This window comes from Ornithorhynchus anatinus, chromosome 5 (assembly GCF_004115215.2).
Source record: "Ornithorhynchus anatinus isolate Pmale09 chromosome 5, mOrnAna1.pri.v4, whole genome shotgun sequence".
Taxonomy (NCBI): domain Eukaryota; kingdom Metazoa; phylum Chordata; class Mammalia; order Monotremata; family Ornithorhynchidae; genus Ornithorhynchus; species Ornithorhynchus anatinus.
Window position 1 is genome coordinate 102,840,846 of NC_041732.1, and position 23,954 is coordinate 102,864,799.

General features: G+C 49.7%; 1 long non-coding RNA gene across 1 annotated transcript; it reads right to left on the reverse strand.

Annotated features, from left to right (window-relative positions):
• Positions 1–8,012: 8,012 nt before the first annotated feature.
• On the reverse strand, positions 8,013–11,440 carry LOC120638391. The gene is made up of 2 exons (XR_005660042.1): positions 11,345–11,440; positions 8,013–8,179 (listed from the first exon to the last, which is right to left on the reverse strand). It is a non-coding gene; the product is annotated as an uncharacterized LOC120638391 (long non-coding RNA).
• Between the last annotated feature and the right edge of the window lie 12,514 nt (positions 11,441–23,954).

Sequence of the window (23,954 nt, forward strand, 5' to 3'; positions counted from 1 at the left end):
GCTGCTTCTCGTGGCTTCTTGCCCCTCATGGTTCTTCCCCAAACTGCAGGGGGCCCCTCCCCCAGGGTCTTTGTCCCCGAGGGTCTCAAACATCCAGAGTCCTGGTGTGTCAGGCTCCCCATCCCCATGCCCAGGACGATGTGGGGAGGACCTGCTTAGCCATCAGGGTAATCATCATTAGAGAAGCAGCTTGGCTCAGTGGAAAGAGCCCGGGCTTGGGAGTTAGAGGTCATGGGTTCGAATCCCTGCTCTGCCACTTGTCAGCTGTGTGACTGAGGGCAAGTCACTTCACTTCTCTGTGCCTCAGTTCCTTCATCTGTAAAATGGGGACTAAGACTGTGAGCCTCAACCTGATGACCCTGTATCTACCCCAGCGCTTAGAACAGTGCTCTGCACATAGTAAGCACTTAACAAATACCAACATCATTATTATTATTATCAGCACAACCCTCCAGCATCCCTGAGGCCTTGGGCACCGCCCCGGTGGTTCTAACCGTCGAGGTTTCTACCCCACCCCCGGGCTGGCTGGAGACCCAGGGGGCCGGGCGTCAGGGTCCAGACCGAGCCCTAGGCCACCCCTTCCTCTCTGTCCTCTGAGCTTACCTCTGCTCCACCGGGCTGGCTGGAGACTCGGGGGGGGCTGGACGTCTGGGTCCAGGCCGACAGCCTGCTCCGCTGGACCCGGACAGCGGTGGGGGTCCGGAGAAGAGGTGCCGGACGTCTGCGGTGTCAGCGGCCCGCCTCCTGACCCAAGGGAGATCGGCTGAGGGAGGGGGCGGCGGGTGCTCAAATAGCACCGAGTAGCCCGGCCAGTGGACAACTGGACGCGGGGGAGGGAGGGAGGGCCAATGACCAAGGGCTGCCTCGAGCCCTTGGGGGACCAGCGGTAGGGATCTATTTCCAAACTACCAGTGCCCCCCACCCTCTGTGAGATAATGAGAACACCCGGTTTGATTTAGGACTTCTATTCCCAAAGTACTCTCACATTACCAGACTTCTCTCTCCCCTCACGACCCTGAGAGGTAGGCGGGACAAACCCTATTCACACTTGGAGAAATTGAGGTAATAATAATAGTAATAATAAATGTGGTATTTATTCATAATAATAAATAATAATGACGGTATTTGTTAAGCGCTTACTATGTCCCAAGCGCTGCTCTAAGGTCTGGGGTGGATACAAGCCAATCAGGTTGTCGCAGGTGGGGCTCAGGGTCTCAATCCCTATTTTGCAGATGAGGTAACTGAGACAAAGTTACCCAAGGTCACACAGCAGACAAGTGGCAGGGCCGGGATTAGAACCCATGACCTTCTGACTCCCGGGCCCATCCTCGGTCCATTAGGCAGTGTTGCTTCTCTCTGCCCTCGCAACAACCCCGAGAGGCAGGTGCGGAGGTGGGACGTCCCCATTTCACTTGGAGAAACTGAGGTACGGGACGGTTAAGTGACTTGGAGGAGATGGGCTTTTAATAAGGCTTCGAAACGGGGGGAAGAGTGATCGTCCGTCAGATGTGAGGAGGGAGGGCGTTCCAGGCCAGAGACAGGGTGTGGGTGAGGGTCGGCGGCGTGATAGGTGAGATGGAGGCACAGTAAGAAGATTGGCATTAGAGGAGCGAAGTGTGCAAGCTGGGTTGGAGTAGGAGAGCAGGGAGGTGAGGTAGGAGGGGACGGGGGGTTTGAGAGCTTTAAAGCTAGTGGTGAGCAGTTTCCTTTTGATGCAGAGGTGGATGGGCAACCACTGGACGTATTTGAGGAGTGAGGAAATGTGGACAGAATGTTTTTGTAGAAAAATGATGCGGGCTGCAGAGTGAAGTATGGCCTGGAGTAGGGAGAGACAGGAGGCAGGGAGGTCAGCTAGGAGGAGACTGATGCAGTAATCAAGGTGGGATAGGAGAAGTGCTTGGATTAATATGGTAGTGGTTTGGATGGAGAGGAAAGGGAGGATTTTAGTGACGATACCAATGTTGAACTGACAGGATTTGGTGGCACTGACCATTCATTCATTCATTCATTCATTCATTCATTCAATAGTATTTACCGAGCGCTTACTATGTGCAGAGCACTGTACTAAGCGCTTGGAATGGACAATCTGGCAACAGATAGAGACAATCCCTGCCCAATGACGGGCTCACAGTCTAATCGGGGGAGACAGATGGCAGAGCAAAACAGAACAAAACAAAAACAAGACAACATTATCACGATAAATAGAATCAAGGGGATGTACACCTCGTAACAAAATAAATAGGGTAATAAAAATATATACAAATGAACACAGTGCTGGGGGGGGAGGAGCAGAGGGAAAGGGGGGCTTAGCTGAGGGGAGGTGAAGGAGGAACGGGGAGGAGCAGAGGGCGGAGGGGGAGCAGAGGGAAAAGGGGGTAGCTCAGTCTGGGAAGGCCCCTTGGAGGAGGTGAGCTCAACTGTGGGTTCAACTAATTTATAATAATAATAATTATGTTTTTGTTAAGTCCTTACTATGTGCCAAGCACAGTTCTGAGCACTGGAGTAGGTACAGCCTAATCAGGTTGTCCCATATGGGGCTCACTGTCTTAATCCCTATTTACAGATGAGGTAACTGAGGCACAGAGAAGTGAAGTGGCTTGCCCAAGGTCACACAGAAGACAAATGTTGGAGCTGGGATTAGAACCCATGACCTCTGACTCCCCAGCCCGTGCTCTTTCCACTAATCCGTGCTGCTTCTCAAGTGGAAATTGTTAAGCGCTTACTATGTGCCAGGCACTGTACTAAGCACTGGGGTGGATACAAGCAAAGGAGGATGACAAGGAGGAGAAGGAGGAGGAGGAGAAAGAGAAGGAGGGGGAAAGAGGGGAAGGGGGACAAGGAAGGAGGAGGGGGATGAGGGGAAAGAAGGAGGAGGAAGAGGACAAGGAGGAAGAGGAGGAGGAGGAGGAGAAAGAGGATCAATCAGTGGTATTTATTGAGTGTTTACTGCATGCAGAGGACCGTACTATGAGCTTAGGAGAGTACTGTACCACAGAGTTGGTAGACACGTTTCCTGCCCACAACGAACTCACAGTCTAGAGGGGGAAATGGACATTCAAGAAGTCGATTAATGACAACTATGGACATAAGCGCTTTGGGGTTGGGGGAAGGGGGGATAAAGGGAACAAATCCAAGTGCGAGCACAGCATGGAAGGGAGTGGGAAAAAAGGAAATGACAACTTAGTCACGGAAGGCCTCTAAGGTCCTGGCCCGGTTCTGAGAAGGCCGATCTAATAATAATAATAATAACAATAATAACAACGATGGTAATTAATAAGAACTTACTTTGCACCAGGCAGTGTTCTAAGCGCTGGGGTGGATACGAGCAAATAGAGTTGAACTGGCCCATATGGGGCTCCCAGTCTAAATCCCCATTTTACAGCTGAGGTCACTGAGGCCCAGAGATGTGAAGTGATTTGCCCAAGGTCACACAGCAGACATGTGGGTAGACCAGGATTAGAACCCACATCCTCTGACTCCCAGACCGTGGTCATTCCACTAGACCATGCTGCTTCCCTAAAATAAGGATGAAAAGTGGCAGAGCCGGGATTAGAACCTATGACCTTCTGACTCCCAGGCCCGAGCTCTACCTCTAGCTCTAGGGAAGCAGGGTGGCTCAGTGGAAAGAGCCTGGACTTCGGAGTCAGAGGTCATGGGTTCGACTCCCGGCTCTGCCACTTGTCAGGTGTGTGACTGTGGGCGAGTCACTTAACTTCTCTGTGCCTCAGTTACCTCATCTATAAAATGGGGATTAACTGTGAGCCTCACGTAGGACAACCTGATTACCCTCTGTATCTCCCCCAGCACTTAGAACAGTGCTCTGCACATAGTAAGCGCTTAACAAATACCAACATCATTATTATTAACCGCTACGCTGTGCTGCTCCGTCTGAAAGCCTGTGCTTGTCTGGACTGAGGCGGGGCCGTGTCCCCTCATCGGGCCCCCAGAACCGAAGGGAACAAATAAGGCTCCAGGCCCTCGAACGATCGATCCATCGATCGATCGTCACGGCTGAGCCACTGAGGGCCTAGTCCTGGCCCAGCCCGCAGATGAGTCGGCCTCAGGCTGTGTGGTGGGGATCCTTTCACTCATTCATTCAGTCGTATTTATTCATTCACTCATTCAGAAGTATTTATTGAGTGCTTACTGTGTGCAGAGCTCTGTACTAAGCGCTTGGAAAGTACAATTCGGCAACAAAGAGAGACAATCCCTACCCAACAGTGGGCTCACAGTCTAGAATGGGGGAGAAAGACAACAAAATAAGTAGATAGGCATCAATAGCATCAATACAAATGAATAGAATTATAGATATATATATATATATATACATCATCAATAAAATAAATAGAATAATAAATACGTACAAATATACACAAGTGCTGTGGGGCGGGGAGGGGATAGAGCAGAGGGATGGAGTAGGGGCGATGGGGAGGAGGAGCAGAGGAAAAGGGGGGCTCAGTCTGGGAAGGCCTCCTGAAGGAGGTGAGCTTTCAGTAGGGCTTTGAAGTGGGGAGGAGTGTGTATTTATTGAGCTCTTACTGTGTGCCGAGCACTCGACTAAGCGCTTGGGAGATTCTAGTACAACGATGAACAGATATATTCCCTGTCCACAAGCTGACAGTCTAGATGGGGGAGATGGCCATAAAGAGAAATAAATAAATGACAGATATGGACAAAATTGCAGTGGGGCTGGGAGGGAGCGATGAACACTGGGATATGCAAAACTACCCCCTAATCCTTCTGTAGCCCTTATCAATCAATCAGTGATATTAATTGAGCGCTTACTATGTGCAGAGCACTGAAATAATAAGCAGCGTGGCTCAGTGGAAAGAGCCCGGGCTTGGGAGTCAGAGATCATGGGTTCGAATTCCGGCTCTGCCACTTGTCAGCTGTGTGACTGTGGGCAAGTCACTTCACTTCTCTGTGCCTCAGTTACCTCATCTGTAAAATGGGGATTAAGACTGTGAGCCTCATGTGGGACAATCTGATTCCCCTGTGTCTACCCCAGCTCTTAGAACAGTGCTCTGCACATAGTAAGTGCTTAACAAATACCAACATTATTATTATTATTATTAATAATAATTATAATTATGGTACTTGTTAAGGACTTACCTTGTGTCAAGTACTGATCTAAGCACTGGGGTAGATATGAGTTAGTTAGGTAGGACACGTCCCTGTCTCACATGGGGCTCCCCTTCTTAATTCCCATTTTACAGTTGAGGTAACTGAGGCCCAGAGAAGTGAAGTGATTTGCCCAAGGTCACATATGGTTCTCCATGTGGTAGAACCAGGATTAGAACCCACATCCTCTGACTCCCAGACCGTGGTCATTCCACTAGACCATGCCGATTCCCTAAAATAAAGATGAAGCCCGTGAGGCCCCTGTGAGACAGGGACTGTGTCCATCCCCTTTAGCTCATATTTAGCCCAGCTTTTAGAACAGTGCTTGGCACGTAGAAAGTGCTTAACAGATACCATTATTATTATCACTTCTCTCTGACTCCTTCATCTGTGGAAAATGGGGATGAAAACCGGGAGCCCCTTGTGGGACATGGACCGTGGCCAATCTGATTAATAATGATGGCATTCGTTCAGCCCTTACTATGTGCCAGGCGCTGTTCTAAGAGCGGGGGGTAGATAGAGAAGCAGCGTGGCTCAGTGGAAAGAGCCCGGGCTTAGGAGTCAGAGGTCGTGGGTTCTAATCCCGGCTCCGCCAGTTGTCAGCTGTGTGACTTTGGACAAATCACTTCACTTCTCTGTGCCTCAGTTACCTCATCTGGAAAATGGGGATTAAGACCGTGAGCCCTATGTGGGACAATCTGATCACCTTGTTTTCCCCCAGTGCTTAGAACAGTGCTTGGCACATAGTAAGCGCTTAACAAATACCATATCATTATTATTATAGAGGATAAGGCGGTCGGACAACGTCCCTATCCCACAGAGGACTCGCAGTCTCAATTCCCATTTTACAGACGAAGGAACCGAGGCACAGTGAAGTGCAGTGATTGCCCCAAGGTCACACAGCAGACAAGTGGAGGTGCCGGAATCAGAACCCATGATCTTCTGACTCCCAGGCCCGTGCTCTAGCCACTAGGCCATGCTGCTTCTCAGCTTGTATCTACCCCAGCGCTTAGAACAGTGCGTGGCCCATAGTAAGCGCTTAATAATAATGTTGATATTGGTTAAGTGCTTACTATGTGCAGAGCACTGTTCTAAGCGCTGAGGTATACAGGGTAATCATGTTGTCCCACATGAGGCTCACAGTCTTAATCCTCATTTTGCAGATGAGGTACTGAGGCCCAGAGAGGTTAAGTGACTTGCCCACAGTCACACAGCTGACAAATGGCAGAGCCTTAATTCGAACCCATGACCTCTGACTCCCAAGCCTGAGCTCTTCCACTGAGCCACGATGCTTCTCATATAACAAATACCATTTAAAAAAAAAAAAGAAAGAGCCGAAACTGGGGAACCAGAAGCCCGGGAAGGCAGAGGAGGTGCTTTAAGGACCCAGGGATAACAAGCGTCGGGCCAGGCCGAGGGCCAGCTGAGAGCCCGTGGGAGTTCTACTGCTCACGGACAGTTCTTCCGGACACACGGCCAACAACCGGTTATTTCCGAGCGGAGGCTAAGAGAAGCTTAGAGGAGCTTATCATAAGAATCGTGAGACAAAGAAGCAAAAAGCAAATCCAGCAGGCATTGTAGAGAAGCAGCGTGGCTCAGTGGAAAGAGCCCGGGCTTAGGAGTCAGAGGCCATGGGTTCTAATCCCTGCTCCTCCACCTGCCAGGAGGGTGACTTTGGGCAAGTCACTTTACTTCTCGGTGCCTCAGTTACCTCATCTGTAAAACGGGGATTAAAGACTGTGAGCCTCGGGACAACCTGATTACCCCAGTTCTACCCCAGCGCTTAGAACAGTGCTCAGCACATAATAAGCACTTAACAAATACCAACATTATTATTATTAAAGGGCAAACAGAGAGGCAGCATGGCCTAATGGCTAGAGCCCTGGCCCAGGAGTCAGACAGAGCTGGGTACCCAGTGCTTAAAACAGCGCTTGGCACATAGTAAGTGCTTAACAAATACCATTATTATTATTATTATTATTATTGCCCCTAAGGCTGGAACCTCTGTGGGCAGGGATGGTCTCTCTTTATTGCTGTACTGTACTTTCCAAGTGCTTAGTGCAGCGCTTTGCAAACAGTAAACACTTCATAAATTCATTAATTCATTCAATCGTATTTATTGAGCGTTTTCTGTGTGCAGAGCACTTTACTAAGCGCTCGGAAAGTACAATTCGGCAACATAAATGAACTCAGGGATCCGGCCACGTTACCCCCACAGTCAGAACTGGAGGACAGCCCCAGCCCCATAGCCTCTACCCCCAGACCCTGAGACCACCAGTTCCATCGCTCCGACATCCAGACCCCAGGGACCTCCTCCTATCACCCCTACACTCAATAAATACTTAATAAGTGCTCAATAAATATTAGTGAATGAATACACCTGGGTCCTGGGGGCCCCCACCCTTCATTCAATCATATTTATTGAGAGCTTACTATGTGCAGAGCACTGTACTAAGCGTTTGGAATGTACAGTTCGGCAACAGATAGAGACGATCTCTGCCCAACAGTGGGCTCACCCTTACTATAATAATAATAATAATACTGATATTGGCAGTTGTTAAGCACCTACTGTGTGCCAAGCCCTATTCTCAGCACTGGAGGCGGGGTGGAGGAAATACAGCTTGTCCCACATGGGGCTCACAGTCTTCATCCCCATTTTACAGACAAGGGAACTGAGGCACAGAGAAGTGACTTGCTCAAAGTCACACAGTTGACAAGTGGCGCAGCCGGGATTAGAACCCATGACCTCTGTCTCCCAAGCCCGGGCTCTTTCCACAGAGCTACGCTGCTATTCTTGGGTCACCAGCTCTCTCCCCCTCCCCAGGTCCGAGCTCTGACCGGCGGGTGTGGCTCTGGGCCTTGAGCACTGTGAGCCCTTGATTCCTTGGTTCTTTAGGAGTAACCAAAGTAGCCGGTTTTATTGGTCGATTTCTGGGCCGCGACTTGGTGACAAGTTGAGTAATGCGGCCGGTTGACCGGACAGTAAGCTGGAGGAAGCCACCGTGGATGGTCCGGAGCGAGCTGACCTGCTGGGCTAGTGAGCAGAGCTTCCAGGCCACTGTAAGTCAGAAGGGAGTGGGGAAGAACCGTCACAATCCACATGATGGCATTATACGCTCAGCCTTGACAAGGCCTCGTGCTTCCCGCCACAGTGCGACCTCCCATTTCGGCGACCAGGCCGGGGCCGTGGGCGTCTGGCTAGTGTCCGTATTATAAATAGGAATCATTCGTGGTCAGTGGATTAAGTATTCCATGCTTAATTATAGCAACAACAGTCGTGATAAATCAACGGCATGGTTCGGGCAGAAGCAGCGCGGCTCAGTGGAAAGAGCCCGGGTTTAGGAGTCAGAGGTCATGGGTTCTAATCCCGGCACCGCCACCTGTCAGCTGGGTGACTTTGGGCAAGTCACTTCACTTCTCAGTTACCTCATCTGGAAAATGGGGATGAAGACTGGGAGCCTCACATGGGGCAACCTGATGAACCTGTACCTACCCCAAGTGCTTAGAACAGTGCTCGGGACATAGTAATCGCTTAACAAATACCAACATTGTTATTATTATTATAGGGTGGTTACTTCAGTCGTATTTACTGAACACGTACTGTGTGCAGAGCACTAACCTGAGCGCTTGGGAGAGTACAATATAACAATAAACAGACACATTTCCTACCCATAGAGAGCTTAAAGGTAGAGCACTTGGGAGAGTATGAAAATGTTGGTAGATAGGTTCCCTGCCCTCAAGGAGCTCTCTGCAGAAGGAGCATGGTGTCATAATAATAAGAATAGTAATTATGGTACTTGTTAAGCGCTTATTTTGCTCCAAACACAGTTCTAAGTGCTGGGGTAGATACAAGGTAGTCCGTCCCTGTCCCGCATAGGGCTCACCCTCTTAATCCCTATTTTACAGATGAGGTAACCGAGGCCCAGAGAAGCAAAGTGACTCGGCCAAGGTCACACAGCAGACAAGTGGAGGAGATGGGATTAGAACCCATGACCTTCTGACTCCCAGGCCTGTGCTGTAGCCACTGAGCCATTCTGGCATGGCCCTGGGAGTCAAGTCATGGGTTCTAATCCCAGCTTCACCACTTGTCTGCTGTAGGATCTTGGGCAAGTTACTTTACTTGTCTGTGCCTTGGCTACCTCATCTGTAAAATGGAGATTGAGGCTGTGACCCTCATGTGGGACAGGGACGGTGTCCAAATGATTTGCATGTAACCATCTTAACAGTCAGTACTGTGCCTGGCACCATAGTAAGCACTTAATAAATACCATAATCATAATAATTGTTATTATTATTATATTATTATTCTCTGTGCCTCGGTGACCTCATCTGCAAAATGGGGATGAAGAGCATGAGCCCCATTTGGGACAGGGACTGTATCCAATCCAATTTGCTTGAATCCTCCCCGGCATTTAGTACAGTGCCTGGCACATAATAAGCACTTAACAAATACCACAATTATTCATTTATTCAATCGTATCTATTGCGTATATACTGTGTGCAGAGCACTGTACTAAGCGCTTGGAATGTACAATTGGGCCACAGATAGAGACAATCCCTGCACAACATTATTAAAATTCATCAGACCACAAGGAGCTTGTGGTCTACAGGGGGAGACAGACTACATTGAAATAAGTTAGGGAAAGGGAAAATAACAGAATCTATTTATGTAAGTGTTGTGGGGCTGGGGAATCATCATTATCACTGTTATTATTACTAATAATAGTTGGAGTAGATTAGTAATAGTAATAATAATGAGAGTAGGGGTGGAAGTAGGGATGTAGTAGAAAGAGAGGTAATAGTAAGTAGTGATAGTGGAGGTAGTAATAATAATAATAATAATGATAGTATTTGTTAAGTGCTTACTTTGTTCCAGGCACTGTATTAAGCGCTGGGGCGGATTCGAGCAAATCAAGTTGGATACGGTCCCTGTCCCCCGTGGGGTTCACAGTCTTAAGCCCCATTTTGCAGATGGGGGAACTGAGGCACAGGGAAGTGAAGGGACTTGCTTAAAGTCACACAGCAGATAGGTGGCAGAGCCAGGATTAGAACCCAGGTCCTCTGACTCCCAGGTCTGGGCTCTTTCCACGAGACTGCACTGCTTCTCACTAGGCTACACTATTTCTCACTGGGCCACGCTGCTTCTCCCTACGTGACCCTCATCTTGGACCAAGGCTGATGCATGGGAGGAGACACACTCTCTCTCTCTCTCCTTCAATCGCTCTGACTCTCTTTCCCTCTCTCTCTCTCTCCTGCTCTCTATCTTTCCATCTCTGTCTCTTTCTCTCTCCTGCTCTCTATCTCTCTCCATTTCTTTCCATCTCTCTGTCCCTCTCTCTCTGACTCTCCATCTCTATCCCCCTCTCTTTCCCTCTCTCCGTGTGCCTCTCCCTCCTTTTCTGTCTCTCTGTCTCTCTCTCCATCTTTGTCCTTCTCTCCATCTCTCTCTGTCTTTCCATCTCTATCCCCTTCTCTGTCTCTATCTCCCACTCTCTCCATCTCTGTCTCTTTGTCACTCTCTCCTTCTCTTTATCGCTCATCTTTCACACTCTGTCTCTCCCTCTCTGTGTGTCTCTCCATCTTTCTCCCTCCCTTTCTCAGTCTATCCCCCCTTCTCTCCCTTCGTCTCTCTCCCTCTCTGTTTCTCTCTCTTTCCCTCTCTCTCCCTCCATCTCTCCCTTCCTCTCTGTGTGTCTCTCCATCTCCCTTTCCCTCTCAGCCTCTCACCCTCCCTCTCTGTCTCTCTCCCTCTCCCTCTCTCTGCCTCTCTCCCTCTCCCTCTCTGTGTCTCTCTCCACCTCTCTCCTTCTCTTTCTCTCAGTCTTTCCCTCCCTCTCGGTCTCTCTCCCCTCTTCTCTCTCCCTCTCTCTGTCTCTCTCCGTCTCCTCCTCTCCTTCTCTCAGTCTCTCTCTTCCCCTTCCTCCTTCTCCCTCTCTCTGTCTCTCTCCCTCTCCTCCTCTTCCCTCTCCTCAGTCTCCCTCCCCTCCTCTCCCTCTCCCCTCAGACTCTCTCCCTCCCACTCTCTCTCTCCCCTTCTCCTCCTCTCCTCTTTTCCCTTTCACTCTCCCTGTCCCTCTCTTTGTGGGTCTCTCCATCTCTCTCTCCCTCTCTCTGCCTCTCTGCTTCTCCTCTCCCTCTCCCTTTTTCCCTTTCTCTGTCTCTGTCTCTCCCTCTGGCTCTCTGACTCTCAGTCTCTGTCTTTCTCAGTCTCTGTCTCTCTCACCCGATGTTTCACTGCCTGTGAAGGAATGAAGGCCCTCCGTCTGCCGGGCTGTGGGGAGCTGTACCCTAACAGAGGGCTTCACAGCTCAGAGCCACACACACCTCACTTGGCTCCTCCAGGCAACATAGGCACCAAGTTGTCATGGTGACCACCTCTCCCCTGGTCTCCATGGTGACACCTGCAGATTGAAATAACAATAATAATAATAATAATAATCCTGCTGCTGCTGCTGAGAACAATACCTTGCCTGGAGATAATCCCCTTTGAGGAGGAGTATAGGGTCAGGAGTTTCTCCTCTGATCGTTGGCTCTCCTTTGCCACAGCCTCTGAGGCTGCTTGCGATTCAACCAATCGGTTGGTTAGTCCATCAATCATATTAAGTGCTTACTATGTGCAGAGCACTGGACCAAGTGTTTAGAAGAGCACAGTAGAACCGTATAACAGACACATTCCCTGCCCACAGGGAGCTGACAGTCTAGAGGGGGAGACAGACATGAATAGAAATAAATAAGTGGACATAAGTGGTGTGGGGCTGGGAGGGGAGAGGAAGAAAGGGAGCGAGTCAGGGCGATGCAGAAGGGAGTGGGAGAAGAGGCGAGGAGGGCTCAGTCAGGGCTGAAGGCCGGACGGGACAGACGTCGTTGGTCATGATGGTGTTTGCTGGGCATTTCCGTTCAGAGACGGGGGCTGCCATCCTGGGAGCTGGGCATCTCCCTGGCATCATCAGGGACGCCGAGTGGAAAGACCACGAACCTTGGAGTCAGAGGATGTGGGTTCTATTCCTGGCTCTGCCGCCTGTCTCTGTGTGACCTTGGGCAAGTCACTTTATTTCTCTGAGTCTCAGTTCCCTCATCTGCAAAATGGGGATTAAGATTGTGAGCCCAGTGTGATGCGGGGACTGTGTCCAACCTAATTGTTTTGTATCTACCCCAGTTCTTAGAACAGTGCCTGGCACATAGTAACCGCTTAACAAATACTATTATTATTATTCTAATCCTGACTCCACCTGCCTCCTGCGCAACCTTGTCCATGTCATTTAACCTCCCTGGGCCTCAGTTTCCTCACCTTTAAATGGGAATTAAGATCCCTGCTCTCCTTCCCTCTTAGACTTTGAGCCTGGTGGGGGACAGGGACCAAGTCTGATCTGATTATCTTGTCCCTACCCCAGTGCTTAGCAAAGTGTTTGGCACATAGATGTGTTTAACAAATACCACAATTATTATTATTATTATTACATTGGAAGCATGAGACACGATCCCTGCCCTCAAGGAACTGACAGTGTACTGTGATCAGAGCTCCGTAGTGAGCGCTTAGGAGAGTCCAGTAGATTTAGCAGACATGGTCCCTGCCCTTGAGAAACTTCCAGTCGAATGGTCACAAGCATAGATTTAGTGGGAAAAGAGGAAGGAAATGTCAAATGTCATCCTGTAGAGGCCCACACTTACTTCCCTGCTGCTTGGCCACCTCAAAGCCGCATTTGGTTTATTCATTCATTCATTCGTATTTATTAAGTGCTTACCGTGTGCAGGGCACTTTACTAAGCGCTTGGGAAAGTACGATATAACAATAAAAAGTGACATTCCCTGACCACAATGAGCTCACTGTCTAGACAGGGTTGGGGAGACAGACCTAAATAAAATAAGAGATATGGACATAAGTGCTGTGGGGCTGGGAAAGGGGAAGAGCAAAGGGAGGAAGTCAGGGCAATGCAGAAGGGAGTGGGAGATGCGGAAAAACGAGGGGAAGTCTGGGAAAGATTCTTGGTGGAGGTGGGCTTTCAGTAAGGCTCTGAATGGGGGGGAGAGTCATTGTCTGTGGGATTTGAGCGGGGAGGGCGTTCCAGGCCAGAGGCAGGCACAGAGAAGCAGCGTGGCTCAATGGAAAGAGCACGGGCTTTGGAGTCAGAGTTCATGGGTTCGAATCCCGGCTCGGCCACTTGTCAGCTGAGTGACTTTGGCCAAGTCACTTAACTTCTCTGTACCTCAGTTACCTCATCTGTAAAATGGGGATTAAGACTGTGAGCCGCACGTGGGACGACCTGATTCCCCTGTGTCTACCCCAGGGCTTAGAACAGTGCTCGGCACATAGTAAGCGCTTAACAAATACCAACATTATTATTATTATTGTTATGTGGGCCAGGGGTCGGCAGTGAGACAAGGAGAGATGGAGGCCCAGGGAGAAGGTCAGTGGCACCAGAGGAGAGAAGTGTGCGGGCTGGGTTGGAGAAGGAGAGAAGGGAGGTGAAGTAGGAGGGGGCAAGGGGATGGATGGCTTTAAAGCCAACGGCGAGGAGTTTTTGCTGACCAGTGACTTTGGATCCCGGTCTGTGGCGAGCACTGGTAATTATAATAATATCTGTAGTATTTGTTAAGCACATAAGTGTGTGCCTGGAGAGGCCATTCCTCAGCCCGTCCCAGTGGGTCCTGCTCAATCAATCAATCAGTGCTATTTATTGAACACTTACTATGTGCTGAGCAATGGACTAAGCACTTGGGAGAGGACAAAACATCAGAGTCGGCAGAAGCATTTCCGGCCCATAATGAGTTTACAGTCAATCCATGGTATATTCTGAGCTCTCACTGCGTGCAGAGCACTGGACCATACAACAGAGATGATGATGATTATTGTGATTTATTTTTAAGTACTTACTATGTGCCAGGTACTGTATTAAGCGTCGGGGTGAATACAAGTTAATCGGGTTGGACACAGTCCCTGTCCCACATGGGGTTCACAGTCTTAATCCCCATTTGGCAGCTGGGGAACTGAGCCACAGAGAAGTGAAGTGACCTGCCCAAGACCTACAGCAGAAAAGAGTCCTACACAGTGCGGCCTAGTGGAAAGAGCACGGACCTGGGAGTCAGAGGACCCGAGTCCTAATAAGGAAGCATCACTGTGTAGTGGGTAGAGCACAGGCCTGGGAATCAGAGGATCATGGGTTCTAATCCCGCCTCCTCCACATCTCTGCTGTGTTAGACTGTGAGTTTATCATTGGTCAGGGATTGTCTCTATCTGTTGCTGAATTGTACATTCCAAGTGCTTAGTACAGTGCTCTGCACATAGTAAGCGCTCAATAAATACTATTGAATGAATGACCTTGGGCAAGTTACTTCACTTCTATCTGCCTCAGTTACCTCATCTGTACAATGGGATGGAGACTGTGAACCCCACAAGGGACAGGGACTGTGTCCAACCCGATTTGCTCTTAACCACCCCAGGGCTGAGTACAGTGCCTGGCACTTAGCAAGTGCTTAACAAATACCACAATTATTATTATTAAGTGGCGGAGGCAGGATTAGAACCCAGGTCCTTCTGACTCCCAGGCCCAAGCTCTAACCATTAGGCCACGCTGCTCTCCTTTCCCTACCCATAATGATCTAACAGTTTAGAGATTCTGTTATTTATCCAGCCACCTCACATCACTCCCGAGCTCCCAGGTTTTAAAACAAGCCTTGGCTGCCGTGATTCTCTGCTGGATACAAACCCTCAGCCAAAGGAAACGTTTCATATGCAATTAATGGCCGTTAGCTCCTCTCTCTTCTCTAAACACCCGCTGCGGGGAATCCAGGACAGCTTCTTGTGGTCAGCTGATTTTCTGTCCGAGGAGAGGAAGGCCTTCCTTTTCCACAAAAATTGGGGGCAAGGGGACTCCACGGTTGGACGCACGGAAGCATGGAAGGTCAGACAGCCACCTCCTTGAATGGGTCCACTGATTTTTAGTTTTCCCAAAGCCCAGGCCTACTGGTGGGCTGGGTTTTCAATCACGGCTTCCCTGGGTAGTTATCATTATCCCCATTGTATAGATAAGGAAACTGAGGCCCAGAAAGGTCTCTATTGGTATCTGTGAAGTACTATGTGCCAGGAACTAAATGCCGGGGTAGATACAAGCCAATCAGATCGGGCACAGTCCCTGTCTCACGTGGGGGTCACCGTCTTTATTCCTGTTTTAGGCAAGCAGCATGGTCTAGTGGAAAGAGCCCAGGCCTGGGAGTCAGAAGGACCTGGGTTCTAATCCCAGCTCCTCCACATTTCTGCTGTGTGACCTAGGAGAAATCGTTTGACTACTCTTTGCTTCATTTTCCTCATCTGTAAAATGGGATTAAGAGTGTGAGCCCCATGTGGGACAGTGACTGTGTCCAACCTGACTACCTTGTATCTACCCCAAGGCTTAGAACAGTGCTTGGTACACAGTAAGTGCTTAACATTGGTTTTAAGTCACTCAATCTGTCTGATGCGGAAGCAGCTAGGAAATCACTGGAGATTTTTGAGGCGAGGAAGAATGCGCATGGAATGATTTTGTAGAAAAATGATCTGGGCAGCAGAGTGAAGGGGAGAGGCTAGAAGACAGGGTGGCCAACAAGAAGAAGCAATGTGGCCTAGTGGCTAAAGCCTGTGCCTGGGAGTCAGAAGGATCTGGATTCTAATCCCAGCTCCGCCACTTGTCTGCTGGGTGACCTTGGGCAAGTCACTTTCCTTCTCTGGGCCTCATTACCTTCACCTGGAAAATGAGAATGAAGACTGTGAGGCCTTTGTGGGACAGGGACTATGTCCAACTCGATTTGACTCTATCTATCCTACTGCTTTGTACAGTGCCTGGCTCACACTAAGTACTTATCAAATACCACGACTATTCTGATTATTTGGAGACAGGATTTGACCATCGGTAGGCTTCGATACCCAGATCCGAAAGGCCTCCATAACTGGAGCCGTTCACGGCCCAGTGATTAGCGGAGAACCTAGTCGATCTGGACCAGGTTTGGATGGTGGAATCGAACACCAACCTCACCCTAAATCTAATAATAATTGTGGTATTTGTTAAGCGCTTACTGTGTGCCAGGCACTGTACTAAGTACTAAGGTGGATATAAGCAAATCGGGTTGGATACAGTCCCTGTCCCTCATGAGGCTCAAAGTCTCAATCCCCATTTTACAGATGAGGGAAAAGAGGCACAGAGAAGTGAGTGACTTGCCCAAAGTCACACGACAGACAAGTGGTAGAGGCAGAATCAGAACCCAGGTCCTTCTGACGCCCAGGCCAGGGCACCATCCACTAGGCCATGCTGCTTTTCTGATGTCAGAGTTTTCCTTCCTGGCTGTACTAAGCGCTTGGGAAAGTACTACACAGCAGACTTGGCAGACACGTTCTCTGCCCACAATTCCAAGCTCTGTCAGAACAGAGTTCTGCCTCATTCCTCTCAGCAGAATAAATAACCTTGTTTTACTACCTACCGGCAAATTTCCTGTCAGAAATGGACGTGAATCACACGATTTTCCCCAGCGAGGCCGGCTACGAAGGGCTGAGTTCAGTCAATCAGAGAGAAACGAGAGAGCAACTGTGGGAAATGAAAAGGGCGAGCCAATATTCCTGGCTCTCTGTGGAATTTCTCCCCCGAAACTTCGGTTTCTGGCATCTCTTCTCCTGGAGCTGTGATGGCAGGAATTCACTGCAGCAACTTCAGTCTTCCCGTCCCCTGGTTCTTTTCCTTTTTGTGGGAGTCTGTCTTTTGTCTTTTCATTCTTGTCTTGTCTTATACTGTCAAGTCGTCTCCGACCCATAGCGACTCGGTAGACGCATCCCTCCCAGAACCCCCACCTCCATCTGCAATCGTCCTGGTAGCGGATCCAAAGAGTTTTCTTGGTAAAAATAGGGAAGTGGCTTCTCATTGCCTCCTTCCACGCAGTAAACTTGAATCTCTACCCTCGACTGTCTCCTGTGCCTCTGCCGCCCAGCACAGGGAAGTTTTGACTTGTAGCAGATTGCCTTCCACTCGCTGGCCACTGGCCAAGCTAGGAATGGAACGGGGAAGCCTCTCCTGACTCTCTCTGCCATTGCCAAGACAGAGTATGGAAAACTCTACAGGTGCCATCCTGAGAAGGTCTTTTCATTCCACTTTCACGATAATGGTGGAATAAAGAAGCAGTGCAGCCTAATGTGAAGAGCTCAGGCCTAGGAATCGGAGGGCAGAGACGAGACTAGAACCCAGGCTTCCTGATGCCCAGAGCTGAGCCCTTTCCCCTGGACCTGCAGCAGACAGAGCTGGGGCTGGAAATGAGGTATCCTATTTCCCAGAACTGGGACTAGAACCCAGCCCCGATCTTTTCCCCCTAGACCCGCAGCAGGCAAAACCCCGGTCTTGGAGTCAGGATGCCCGGGTTCTAGTCTCGGCTCTGACCGCTGGTGGTCCAGGGGAAAGAGCCTGGTTCTGGTAGTCAGGACCCCTGGACACTAAGCTTGGCTCTGCCTGTTGGTATTCTGGGGGAAAGAGCCTGGTTCTGAGTCAGGACACCTGGGTTCTAGTCCCTGCTCTGCCTGCTGTGGATCTGGGGGAAAGTGTCCGGTTTTGGGAGTCAGGACATCCAGGCCTGCTTCATGATTTCCACCCCTCTCTTGCCTACTACTCCAACCCAGCCCGCACACTTCGCTCCTCTAATGCCAACCTACTCACTCTACCTCGATCCCATCTGTCTCGCCACCGACCCCTCGCCCACGTCCTGCCTCTGGCTGGGAACGCCCTCCCTCCTCATAGCCGACAGACAATGACTCTCCCTCTCTTCACGGTCTTATTGAAAGCCCATCTCCTCCAAGAGGCCTTCCCTGACTAAGCCTCCCTTTCTTCTTCTCCCAGTCCCTTCTGCATCACCCTGACTCATTCCCTTTATTCATCTCCCCTCCCAGCCCCACACCACTAAAGTCCACATCTATCATTTATTTATTTCCATTATGTCTGTCTCCCCCTCTAGTCTGGAAGCTTGTTGTAGGCAGTGAAAGAATCCGTTACATTGTTGTACTGACCTCTCCCAAGCACTTAGTCCGGTGCTCTGCACATAGTCAGCGCTCAATAAACACCACTGACTGAAGTATGGACTGAAGTGGGGAGAGATGGGAGGCAAGAAGGTCAGTGAGGAGGCTGGTGCGGTAATCAAGGCGGGATAGGATGAGTCCCTGGGCCGCCGGGAGATGGGACGGCGAGGCTGGGGCCTGGACGGGAGGTGATGACCCCTGGAGACCTGGGAAATGGAGAGCATCCAGGGGACCAGCCATGGACCGTTCGTGGCCAGTTCCCCAAGCCAGGGTCCCTTTCCGGACTGATCCTTCTCTCTTGGGAAGACAAGCTTGGAAATCTCCTCCCCTGGATAATAATAATAATGATGATGATGGTATTTGTTAAATGCTTACTATGTTCCCGGCACTGTACTATGATCTGGGGTGGATACGAGCAAATTAGGTTAGACACAGGGCTCACAGTCTTGATCCCCATTTTACTGATGAGGTAACTGAGGCCAAGAGAAGTGAAGCAACTTGCCCGAGGTCCCAAAGCAGACAAGTGGTGGAGCCGGGATGAGAACCCAGATCTTCTGACTCCCAGGCCCGGGCTCTCCCCTCTAGGCCCCGAGGCCCAGAAGGGAATCATGCAGGGGGGTCCACCTGCGAAGGGGTCAGGGGGGTCATCTCCGGAGCTGGGGGTGGGGAGGGAGAGGGAGAAGGGAGTAGAGAGGTGCCTCCCTCTCCTCTGTGATTGTGCATTTCCCGCGTCAATTTAACATTGCAAGCGAGGGCAGGCGAGAGGTGATGATGATGATAATGACATCCTTAAAAATCCATACATTACCCGAACACCAGAGACAGAAATAGAATTTCCTGCAAGGCTCTTGAGAAGTTCAGGGAAGCGGGTAATGAGGCGAGGCAGGAAAGGCTCTCTCTCCAGCGGGGAGAAGAAGGGAGAGGGTTCAGCCTGCCAGAATCACACCGAGGAGACCAAAAACCGGGGTATTTATGAGGCGCTTATTAAGAGCAGCTTGGGAAGCAGCATGGTGGGGCGGGAGTCAGAAGGTCATGGGTTCTAATCGTGGCTCCGCCACTTGTCTGCTGTGTGTCCTTGGGCAAGTCGCTTCACTTCTCTGGGCCTCAGTGACCTCATCTGTAAAATAGGGACTGAGACTGTGAGCTCCACGTGGGACAGGGGCTGGGTCCAACCTGATTTGTTGTATCCACCCCAGCGCTTAATACAGTGCCTGGCACATCGTAAGCACTTAAATACCATCACTATTAATATAAATTAATAATGAATAATAATTAAATTACAAATGCCATAATTATCATTATTATGAGGAGACAAGCACTGCACAAAGCACTGGGTTGATACAAGATAAGCAGGCCGGACATAATAATAATAATTATGGTATTTGTTCAGCACTTACTATGTGCCAAGCACTGTTCTAAGTGCTGAATAATGGTTCTTGTTAAGCTCTTATTATGTGACGAGCACTGTTCTATGCACTGGGTTTGATACAGGGGAAGCAGCATGGCTCAGTGGAAAGAGCCCGGGCTTCGGAGTCAGAGGTCATGGGTTCGACTCCCAGCTCTGCCACTTGTCAGCTGTGTGACTGTGGGCAAGTCACTTCACTTCTCTGGGCCTCAGTTACCTCATCTGTAAAATGGGGATTAACTGTGAGCCTCTTGTGGGATGACCTGATTACCCTGTATCTCCCCCAGTGCTTAGAACAGTGCTCTGCACATAGTAAGCGCTTAACAAATCCCAACATTATTATCTGTACATTAGGGATTAAGTGTGTGAGCCCCACGTGGGACAGGAACTGTGTCCAGCCTGCTTAATTTATATCTAACCCAGCACTTAGAACAGGGCTTGGCACAGAGAAAGCACTTAATAAGCATCACTGACCCAAGTCCCAGAGGGGGTAACCCGGTGTGGGCAGGGATTGTCTCTTTTTATTGCTGAATTTTACTTTCCAAGATCTTAATCCAGTGCTCTGCACACAGTAACTGTTCAATAAATACGATTGAATGAATGAATGGATGCACGAATAGTCCTCCCTCCCTCGTCAGACCCACCAAATCAATCCGTCAAGCAAACCAATCAGTGGTGTTTATTAAGTGCTTACTGTGTGCAGAGCACTGGACTAAGCACTTGGGAGAGTCCAAGAGTTGGTAGACAAGTTCCCTGACCACAAGGAGCTTTCAATCTAGAGGAGGAGATATCACGGCTCGGCCCATCTTTAAAGTCCTTCCTGGATCCTCCCTCCTCCAGGAGGTCCTCCCTGATCCGTGCTCTCTCCTCCTCCTCAAATTATCTTCTACTCAGACCAGACAGCGGGGACTTGCTGCCCCCCTGGGGTGAGGACCCTCCCCCTCTCTGCAGTCAATCAATCAATTGTATTTATAATAATAATTCTGGTATTTAAGTGCTTACTATGTATCAAGCATTGTTCTAAATAAAAATAAATGAATAAATGGTGGTATTTGTTAAGTGCTTACTACGTGCAAAGCACTGTTCTAAGCGCTGGGGGATACGAGGTGATCAGGTTGGCCCACATGGGGCTCACCGTTTTAATCCCCATTTGACAGATGAGGTAACTGAGGCACAGAGAAGTTAAGTGACCTGCCCAAAGTCACCCAGCTGGCAAGCGGCGGAGCTGGGATTAGAACCCACGTCCTCTGACTCCCAAGCCTGGGCTCTTTCTATTGAGCCACGTTGCACTGGGGGAAAGACAAGGTTATTAGGTTGTCCCACATGGGGCTTACAGTCTTCATCCCCATTTTACAGATGAGGTAACTGAGGCACGGATAAGTGGCTTGCCCAAGGTCATAGAGCAGACAAGTGGCAGAGCTGGGATTAGAACCCAAGTCCTCTGATGTCCAAGCCCGGGCTCTTTCCACTAAGCCTCACTGCTTCTCTATTGAACACTGACTGTGTGCTGAGCACTGGACTGTAAGCTAACTGTGGGCAGGGAATGGGTCTGTTTATTGCCGAACTGAGCTTTCCCAAGCGCTTAGTCCAGTGCTCTGCACACAAAAAATGCTCAATAAATAGGATTAGCTGATTGACTGACTGATTGGACACAGTCTCTGTCCCACATGGGGCTCACATTCTTGATCTCCATTTTACAGATGAGGTAACTGAGGCCCAGAGAAGGAGAGTGGCTTGCCCAAGCTCGCCCAGCAGACAAGTGGTAGAGCTGGGATTTCAAATCCCAGGTCCTTCTGACTCCCAGGCCTGTGCTCTATCTCCTAGGCCATGCCGCTTCTCACCTCTCACTGTTAATTCCAGTCTCTGCATATTTCCCCAGGGCTTAAAACAGTGCTCTGCTCGCAGTAAGTGCTCAATAAATACCACTGTGACCACCACGAACACCAACTACACTTTCCTCTCACAAATGCTCAGTCCAGTGCTCTGAGCACAGTAGATTGTCAGCTCCTTGAGGGCCAGGATCGCGCCTGCCAACTCTATTGTACTCTCCTAAGCACTCAGCACAGTGCATTCATTCATTCATTCAATTGTATTTATTAAGCACTTAGCGTGTGCAGGGCACTGTACTAAACGCTTGGGAAAGTACAATAGAACAATATGCAGTGACATTCCCTGCCCACAACGAGCTGACAGTCTAGAGGAGGGGAGACAGACATGAAGCTGCGTGGCTCAGTGGAAAGCGCCTGGGCTTCGGAGTCAGAGGTCATGAGCTCGACTCCCGGCTCCGCCGCTTGTCAGCTGTGTGACTGTGGGCGAGTCACTTCACTTCTCTGTGCTTCAGCTCCCTCATCTGTAAAATGGGGATTAAAGGTGTGTGAGCCCCACGTGGGACAACCTGATTACCCTGTATCTCCCCCAGCGCTTAGAACAGTGCTCGGCACCTAGTAAGCGCTTAATAAATACCAACATTATTATGAAGAGAAATAAATAAAATGACAGATCTGGACATAAGCGGGTGTGGGGCTGGGAGGGGGGCAAAGCAAAGGGAGCAGATCAGGGCGACGCAGAAGGGAGTGGGAGATGAGGAAAAGTGGAGTTTAGTCTGGGAAGGCCTCTTGGAGGAGATGGACCTTCAATAATAATAATAATAATGTTGGTATTTGTTAAGCGCTTACTATGTGCCAAGCACTGTTCTAAGCGCTGGGGTAGACACAGGGGAATCACGTTGTCCCACGTGGGGCTCACAGTCTTAATCCCCATTTTACAGATGAGGTAACTGAGACACCGAGAAGTTAAGTGACTTGCCCAAAGTCACACAGCTGACATGTGGCCGAGCAGGGATTCGAACATAGGCACTGCATACAGCAGGCTGAAAACTCCGAGGACAGGGCTTGTGTTTACTAACTCTATTGGACTCTCCCAAGCACTCAATACAGTGCTCCGCACACGGTATGCTGCCAACTCTTAAAGGGCAGGGATCTTGCCTACTATTGTACTCTTCCAAGTGCTCAGTACAGTGGTCTGCATATAGTAGACTGTGGGGAGAGAAGGGCAGTAGATTGGCAGTGGTGGTTTCAGGAAAGGATCAATCAGTGGCATTTATTGAGAGCTTACGATGTGCAGAGCACTATACTGAGTGCTCGGGAGAGTGCAATATTACAGAGTTGGTAGACACAATCCCTGGCCACAGCCGGTTTACAGTCCAGAGGGATGGGGCAGAACCGCTCAGAGGATGGGGGTAACAACAACAACAATAATAATAATAATGGTATTTGTTGAGTGCTTAGTACATGCCAGGCACTATACTAAGCACTGGGGTGGAAACAAGCAAATCAGGATGAATGATGATGATGGTATTTAAGTGCTCATTATGTGCCAAGCACTGTTCTAAGCGCTGGGGTAGATACAAGGTAATCGGGTTGTCCCAAATGGGGCTCAAAGTCCTAATCTCCATTTCACAGATGAGAGAACTGAGGCCCAGAGAAGTGAAGCGACTTACCCAAGGTCACACAGCAGACAAGGGGCAGAGCAAGGATTAGAACCCATGACCTTCTGACTCCCAGGCCCGGGCTGCATGAGTGTGGTTCCTTTTTCACTGCCGTAGTATGTCTTCTTCACAGAGTCAATTTATTGATCTGGAGGGGCAGACACTTGCGGCTGACAACTTGGAGAAGCAGCGTGGTTTTGTGGAAAGAGCCCGGGCTTGGGAGAAAGAGGTCATGGTTTCTAATCCCGGCTCCTCCACATGTCAGCTGTGGGACCTTGGGCAAGTCACTTCACTTCTCTGTGCTTAGTTATCTCATCTGTAAAATGGGGATGAAGACTGTGAGCCCCAGGTGGGACAACCTGATAACCCTATATCTCCCCCAGTACTTAGAAGAGTGCTTGGCACAAAGTAAGCGCTTAACAAATACCGTCATTATTATTATTATGAGAGTGAGGCAAATCATTTTTTTCCTTTCCTTTCTTCTCAAAATAATTTTCCTCTAAGAACTGGGAGTCCCACTGTCACGGAGAGTCAGCTCAGAGCTCTTCCTCAGAGAAAGCGCCCGCCCTGTCACGGCCCCGGGAAGGGCGGCCGGAACTGCTGATGACCACCAGTCCTGGATGGGGATACTACGCTGAGGAGCTGATACTAGTGCTAGTGACTGGTGCAGTGTCTCTCATGCTCTCTCATCCCCCTCTTTTGTGCTCCCACTGAGGAGCCGATGCTTGTGCTAGTGACCATTCATTCATTCATTTAATCGTATTTTTTGAGCACTTACCTTGTGCCTAGCACTGAGCGCTTCTTGTGTGCATAGCACTGTACTAGCATAGTGGATAGAGCACGGGTGTGGCAGTCAGAAGGTCATGAGTTCTAATCCCGGCTCCGCCACTTGTCTGCTGCGTGATCTTGGGCTTCTCCGG